Source organism: Buteo buteo, chromosome 2 (genome assembly GCF_964188355.1).
Source record: "Buteo buteo chromosome 2, bButBut1.hap1.1, whole genome shotgun sequence".
In the NCBI taxonomy this organism is placed as follows: Eukaryota; Metazoa; Chordata; class Aves; order Accipitriformes; family Accipitridae; genus Buteo; species Buteo buteo.
This window is the reverse complement of record NC_134172.1, coordinates 18,749,545-18,758,109: the sequence shown is the minus strand read 5'-3', so window position 1 is coordinate 18,758,109 and position 8,565 is coordinate 18,749,545.

Genomic DNA, 8,565 nt, shown 5'->3' with positions numbered 1-8,565 from the left:
TTTGACAGTGCAATGGAAAGGGAGATGAGGGATCTGAGGGGGGCAGCTGGAAGCACAGAAGACACAGGCCCTGTTCAGATCAGCCACATCAGCTCTACTCCCAAATGCCAAATATCATGTTCTTGTACAAAAATTTTGTTGATTACAGTGATATAGTTACACAAGTGTGGCTGTAGTGGGACAATCCTGTGTGAATACTTAATTTATTTTTTTCCTGGGACCAAAAGTTGCCTTTTTGGTATATCCTACACCAAACTAGAGGTAGTTGCCCAAGAAGCCACATAGCTGCATTGGTTTGCTTTCCTGTGCTTTAGATCCAGCCCACAGAGCCATACTTAAGAACCAGAATAATTAACCGTATTGGTATTTCAGTTATCGTCACGGGGTGTCTGAATATTGCAGAGATGAATGGGGCTGTTCCCACTTCTCAAAGACAATTTGTCAGGCTCTCTGCACTCTTGTGGGCACCTCTGCATGACCTTTTTTCCAATTAATTTTTTTTTTTAAGGTTTTCATCACAGCTATAACAACTGGAGATGCTTCCTCCTGCCTTGCTGTGGGAGCAGGGGTGTTTGGGGTAGGGCTGCATCCCTGAGCCTGGTCCAGGGACCCCATCGCACCACCCTGCCAGTTGCTAGGCAGCCGGTGAGCTTGTGCGGCAGAGCCAGCACAAGCCAGACAGGCATTGCTAGGCAGCCTGAGCTGCTGGAGAGCACAAAAATAATAAGATTCAAAATTGCAGCTTTGAGAATGCACAAGATAAGTGCGGCACAAAAATAAACAGTTTTACTGTATTTTGACATGACCTTTCTCCTCTAATATATCTTCACTTGCAGGATTTGCCTTCTGTCTCAACCTCATTTTTCACAAAACTCTCCTCTTCATTCCTCCTGTGTGCGTATCTTTGCTCCTCAGCAGTGCTCTGGTGTCAACAGTCCTTCCTTTCCTCTCACCTCCACTACCCTTTTCTCAATCTGTCATCTCGGTTGTTCCCCTCCCATGTTCTGCCAGATTCCCTGTTCCTTTGGCCTCTTTCATTTTGGTCTTCATTCTTTCATCTTTCTCAGCTCAGCCTCCAGCCACCAGGTTGCCTCCTGACTTTGCTTTTCCATTTTCACTGCATCAAAGAATTCCTCTCATATCTTCTGTTCCCGGCTCCTGATCTAGGTCCCTTCTGCTGCTGTCACTTCCAGCTGCTCATCACAAGGTAGGCTTATCTTCTTAATCACTCAAAATACTGCCAAGGCAAAGAAGGTATCCACTGTCCTAAGAGCAAGGGAAAAATGGAGGATCCAGACCCTGGTGATGCAGCCATACATATGCGGAAGAAGCCCATTTCTTTCTTCTTAGACCTAAACCAGATAACATGGACATTGTGTGACAAATGACAAGATGGCTTGCTTCTTGCACCAGTAACAAATAAGGCTAAACTATTTTGTTATAAAAACATTTTGAGGAAGGGCTGGCTTTAAAACAACCACTTAAAGCAGGAGGTGGATTTCTGGCGGTAATCCTTTTCATTAGCAAATGTTTTTTGGCCTTCTTTTATTTCATGGCTTTGGGGGGGGGGGTAGTTTAAATATGAAAAGAATCAATCCCATTGCAAGGGGTAGGCACTGAGTGAAAGTCAGCTTTCTGAATAGACCCATGCAGGTTTGGCCCACTCATTAGAAGGCATTTATCATTATTCCTGATAAAATAGCTGTTTGTTGGAGGATCCCAGTCCTTTAAAATGGAAGACTCTCTTTGAGGTGTATATGTGAAATAAAACTTTTCCTGGGAAAGGGTTTTTACCCTGCATAGAGCAAAAGCAGACAGAAAGACACCTTGCCTGGGATAAAGTAATATTTGGATAATTAGCAGTGAAAGGGAATATAGCAGATCCAAAGGCAAGTCTCCTGTGTCCCTGACTTGAAAGTGGGCACTAAAAGGTGGATGCCCTATGTCAGCAGTGTCCTGCTTGCTTAGCGCTTTGGAGTGAGCATCCCTAGCAGGAAAAAACACTGTTCAAGCCCTTGAGAAATGTCTTTAAGTCTGAAAACACCATTAGCACCATTTCTGTTCTGTTTTGCACCACTTGATAACGGCTATGAGAATAACTCAAACAAAAATATTCCAGAGTGAATGCATATACCTGTAGAGCCACACCAGGCTTAGTGGAGCTTATTGGCTCAGACATTATTTGCAGAGTCATCAGGAATATAACTGCTTCCTTGAGACATAGAGCCTAAGATGGCTTTGCAAATTCATGCAGCACTGCAAATGGTGTCTTGAGACCGCTGGCTAGTGCTGAACCCAGAGTTAATAAGCTCTTCTGGACTATATTTACTATATACAGAACTGAAGTGTATCTGGTGTTCCTTGGAGCATCTCTAATATCCAGGTTTTTCTGTTCTCCATCAGTTCTCAGTGTCCTGTGATCCCAGAAAATGGAGAGTTGACTGTGGTAATACCATTATCTGGTTTATACGTACCTCAAAATTGATTAGTCCATGATCATGTCTATAACTAACTGCAATCTCTGGCCTAATTTACTTCCTATCTTCAGTACTAAGTTTCTGTATGTTAATTGGATGGGTAAAAACCAGAAAGCAGTAAACATCTATGTTTCAGTTTTCAGTGTTTCAGAGATAACATTTGATCTATCTCTATGGATTTTTGACATTTTATCAATTGAAATTATTTATGTATGTCCATTTTTATGCTAAACAAAAAGAAATCAAAGACTCATCAAAATGTTCTTAGCACAATGGAAAGCCTTAAAAGAATATATTATTGTGAAGATAATTTAATTCCACAATTGCCATTTTTCATTGTACTTGAGGAAATGTAAGCATGGCTAGGAATTACTTTTACATACTTTCTATTTAAAAGATTGCTGTTTTTCTAAGCCCCACAGGTTTTTTTGATGCAGATTAAAAGCATTCGTATTCTGTACTGATTAATTGGTATGCCTCTTTTGCATTTAAATATATACTTCATTGAATTGCAGCTTTCCATCATAAAGCAGAAAAGAAAAAATAATTAAATGATAACATCATGCTACTACAGAAAGAGTGCTATTTTCCCAATAAAAATAAATATTTGACAGCAATTCTGCAGTGATAGTATTTCTCAGCATAATATTTGGATGGCAAAATAAGGCACAGTATAATAGTATTTTTTTTCAGCAAGTAAAAACACATTACAGTTATTGGGTCTGTTCCAGCTCCCAGTGAAACAGTAAAGCTTCAACTGGAAGCTGCATTGAGTCTAAGGGGTTGAGCAGTACTTGAAAAGGAGTATCTTCAATAGGCATTGAAAGCAGAAGGAATGGGATTGGATGCACAGCAACCCTCAGATGCAGTTGTCTACTAGAAAATCATTTCCACACTAAGATAACATTGACATCCTCCTTGGCATTGTCCCAGTCAGAACCCAAACACAGACTGTGCAGATAATGAGGGTAAAAAGTCATTACACATAGACTGAGGCTATTCTCTGTTGGGAACATTTAAAAATAAATCAGGCCATTTAGTGCAATCCAACAGAATTTAAAGGGTAAGCATTGGCTGTTTAGAATAAATAGGGTTTTTCTTTCCTGCTACTTTTCATTACATAACAGGAACAATCTCTTGTGCCTATGAGATTGATTACATGTCTCAAACTTAGTTTAGATATTAATCAATCTCAGCAACCGCTTATTGTTTTCTGTAGCACAATGCAGTAGAAATTGTCCTTTAATTACCACTAATGAAAGTTACCTGCAGTGAAAGTGAATATATGCCACTGGAAAATGACTTGGTTCAGAGGGCAGCAAATGCAAATATGAACGATCTGTATGATACACAGGCGCAATTAGAAGTGAATATGTAAATTACCAATGGCAGCTTCCTGCTATGCTCAACTATTTGATGTCAACATTAGCTGTGAATGTTTCAACTTATTTGATCATAACCATAATAATCCCACAGTATTTTTCTGGCCAGTGTGTTTCCTAAAGGGTTGGGGACTTTTAAACACTATCGTGTAATAAATACATACTTACTCAGTATTAAAAATGTTTCTATTGTTCTTTAAAATAATTCTGAGTATGAAGTGGATTAATTATGCTTGCCATCACTTCTCTTTAAATGTCTGACCCTTCACTCTGTGTCTGACATGTTTGTACTTCTCAAAATTTCTTCGGTGTATAAGGTGGAGCCTATCTAGGGTTTTACGTCAATTGGAAGATGTCTCATAACTAGATATCCTTGCTTATAGACTAAGGAAAAAAGATTTATTTAATACTGTTCTGACTGCGAAAGAGATCAAGATGTTGTTTTACATGGAAGATATAGTATAGACACCTCACTGTACTGTATGTGAAATTTGTAGTTAAGTTTCCCCCTGTAATGCTTTGCTTTCAGTTGCTCACACCTTTGTCAGTCTTAATTTAGCCCTAGTAGCACATATTTCTATTTCAGACTTTATTTTTCCCCTTCAGGGAATTTGTGAGGCAGAAATAAGAATAAATGCTTTCTATTGAATCCATTACAAATATTTCAGCCAAGAGGTTAAACCCCCAGCAGCTCTGTATTTTGAATGAGGACTTTCAAATTTGGCAGAAGGTCGTTTCAGGGCCATACCTCCTGCTCTTCCTGAGAAAACCTGACAACATTTGGTTAATTCCTAAGATTCTAAAAGCAATATATTTGCATAGTCTCAGTAGAATTTTTATGAGTTAAGATACATCTGCTGAGGAATTGGGCTATGCTGATGATGTTTGACTGTGCACTGCAGAGGCCAGGGGATTTTCTCTGCATTTTTTTTTTTTTTTTTGAACACATAATATCACTGTGATGGATAATGGTACAGAGGGATTGTATCCCCTGGCACCTGGAGTGTAACAGTATGATGAATTCTGGGACAAGAAGTAGTGGAGGAGTTTGCAGGGGCCAGAAAGAAGGGGCATGAACAAGTGTGAAAGAGGAGGAGAATAGGTCAAGAGGAACTGTGATGAGATGCAGGTTGTTTAGGTACGTGGTATAACAGGATGGGTGATCATGGTGAATAACAGGCAGGCTGAGGAGAGCACTAAAAAACTAGAGATACTTCCCACACAGGACATAGACTTGGACTCAGGAACTTATTTTCTCTTGTTTTCTCACAATAGCCAAAACATTCACAGAAAACTGTGGACTACAGTCTACAATTATTGCCAATTACTCCTGCTATGTAAAGGTCATTTGCTGTGGATCTGAAAAATCAAATCCTGATGTTGGTACTGATGTTGACCACACCAAACTCTTACCAGGTTGAAACAATATATTGACCAGTTAATTACCTAGTGAGTACCATCATCTTATGATCTCACAGCGTGATACTTGGCTGGGTATCGTCATACAAGCTAATAAAGGGGGTAGGTCTTTTTTATCCTAGAAATTTGTTGAAACAGGCTCTCTTTTGAAAACTCTTTTGGTTTCCAGTGGAAGCAAAAAAGTTTTGTCAAAAAAAAATTGGGCTGAATATCTTTGCTCAAAAGGCTAATATACATGATTTTTAATGGTTTTTATTGTGTGGCCTGAAAGGTTCCTCATCTCAGTTCAGATAAAAGAATTCAGTATTCAAATGCTTTCTTGTTCTGCATTAGGACAAGAGCAGCAAATCCGACATATGATACCTCATTCAAAGATATTATGTCTTCATAACTGAAAAAGCCTCATTTCAGTTACCTCTTTAAGTATTATTTACAATAGCCTCATGCTATAATAGTCTATTAGAACAATAAAATTGCTATAAAGTGATTTTCCATTACAGTTCTGTGACGGATATAAACTACATCGACCTGTAACACAAGCCTACAGCTTAAGTTATTCTGTTGCTGCACTTCAGCTGAAAGCCAGGTGGTGTTGGTTAAAGTAGCAGTGTCACAACCCTGCTACCTTCCAGCATGGTCACCACTGGCCAGCACACACTAGTGTTAGGCTGGTAGCTACTAACCATTCCCTTGGCACATGGCAGACACCTGCATTTTCTGGATCAGAGTATCACTTATTTTACCCCTTAAGCAATATTAGTCAGAGTTAGCAAATGACTATGAGAATATTGTGTATATCAGAAGATATTAATAGGAAGGCCTTGCAGGGCATCCAGTCCATCTCTTGAATATGGCAAAATTGTTCTCTGTACTTCATAGTCTAGCTTTTTATGCTCTCTAATGTTAAATGTCCCTACTGAAAATGGCCTGGAGCTTCCAATACATCAGCTCTCAGGCTGTTCCACGGCCCACTATGGTACTGCACAACTTGTGCAATGCTAAGGGTGGCATTGCCATATGACTTTTCACAGATTTCCATACAAATGTACTTTACCAAGGTTTAGTGAAGCCACAGGGGAATATATTTACTTATAAGTGCCTAGGAATAAGCGTTACAGCAACAACCTAACAATTCATGTCTAATCCATTGCTAGGGCTTATTCACAAAATAGACTGTATAAATTATGCTGTGCAATGCATAACCATTTTTGTGTGAAAGTTATTAATCAAATAAAAGGAAGTATTTTGTCTCAAAGTAGCTCACAAGCTACAAAAGATAGAATAAGTAAAAAGGCTTATTCATCATGAAATAAGAGGTTTCCTATGCAGGGTAATACCAAAACAATTATATAAATGTCTAATTTATGCCTTAATGTATGTCAGAAATCTCACAATAGCAGGCTGGTTTTGTGTGTTTCCCCCCACCTCCCCCAAAGCAGATCTCTCATATCATTTGTCTTCTAAATTTGTGTAGGAAAACTTCAAAATAATGAAAGAATATGTTTTGCCCTCAGTGGCATGTATTTATTTATTAAAGCAATACACTAGTTGTTTTACATGATGGTGGCTAAAACTGCAAACTGTATTTGATATAACTTGTATTTCTTAACCTTCTCTGTTGGTTATTAGGAAGAGATTTAGTCAGAAGAAGGTTTGTTTTCATATAAATCTGTAATCTGAAAGCTAAATTCAGGACACAGAGGCAATATATAAGTCTCTGATTCTAACTGGAGGGTTGGTATGAATAGTATTTCTTCCTTCTCACTATTCCTGACATTTGGAAATCTGTTTTGATATGTGATTATATTACTCAATAATTAATCCAGGATAATTTAGCATATCTTCTCCTACCAGTTAAAGTTACTTGGTTTTGCTCAACCATTTCTCAACATCATACTTGTAGAAAGAAAAGGATAGAAATTTGTTTACTATAAAACATACTGCCATGTCTATTATTCAGGGAGGGCCACATTACATGAATGAAATTATGTCACAGCGGGATGAAAGAATTGATCCTATCTACCTACCTAATCCAGATATTTAGGACACACCTGACTTCTCTGTAGGTGTGAATGAATGAGCACATCTACCTCATAAATACAAAAGCACCAATAAAACAAAAAGTGTGCTCTAGCAGGACAGAAATACCTGTTACTATGTTGCCAAAGTGCTTCAGCTCAGCTGTGGGAGCCTGCTGCTTCACTACAGGATGGTGTAACTAACCCCTGTGACAATACCAACAGTGCCATGACCAAGGAGGTTTCTTAAAACATCTGCAAGAGGCTTGTGCTGGCATGGTTTTGTAGCCAAGGCTTGGCCATCCTCACACAGCCCCATCAAGACAAATCTGGAGCAAGGACTTGGTCAGCACTTTTAAACTGTTTGACTGAACCTGGTTTACTCTGACTGAAATGAGTGGAGGAACATTTACGAGAGCAGTTGCAGAGGCAGACTGGAGGGGCAGCAATCAGCAGCTGTGGATGCGCAGGAGATGGTCACCTCTTCACCCATCTTGGAAGTAGCTGGCAGGGAATATGTGAATGTCGCCTGTGCTTGTGGAAAGAGGTTTAAAAATGGATTTACTTATTAAAATGTCATTTAACTCTGTCAATTAAAAGAGGGCAAAACTTGGAAATTTGTCATTTGTGTCTACTTTGTTTTTAATTTCCAGCCTTTGACTGAAGGGGGAATTCAGTTTCACTACAGGATGAGTTGACACCCTTGTTCTAGCACTATTCTGCTCTTTTGAATAGTGCCTGATCTGTGAGTTAATCTGATAAATGAAGACATTTTGTGCACACATGGTATGCATTTTAACAAGCTTCAGTGTGTTAACAAACTGCTCTGAATATGGTGGGCCCCACCAGGAAGCATATAATTTGAGGCACATGAGAAGGAGGTGCAGACTGGAGGAAGTAAAGATAGTCCATTTGGAATGACTGAGCAGGCACCAGAGAGCTGCTTTCTAGGGTGGGCATGAGCCTTAATTTACTTTTAATACAACTGTTTTCAATGTGTTTTCTCAAGTCATTCCTAACTCCTTTTCTATACCTCTTTTCAATAATGTAAAGTATGCAGATCCATTATGTGGGGACTTGTCCTGCTTCTTTGTACCCCCAAACTTCCCATTTCAAGACATGTAAGACAACTTCCTATTTTTAACATATAAGGCAAAAAATGTAATAATTTTATCATTTTTGTGCATACTCTGTTATCAATTCCCTATACCAGTTATGTCATAGAGACTTTTTAATGAAATATACTACAATGATGCTTTAGAGATGCAG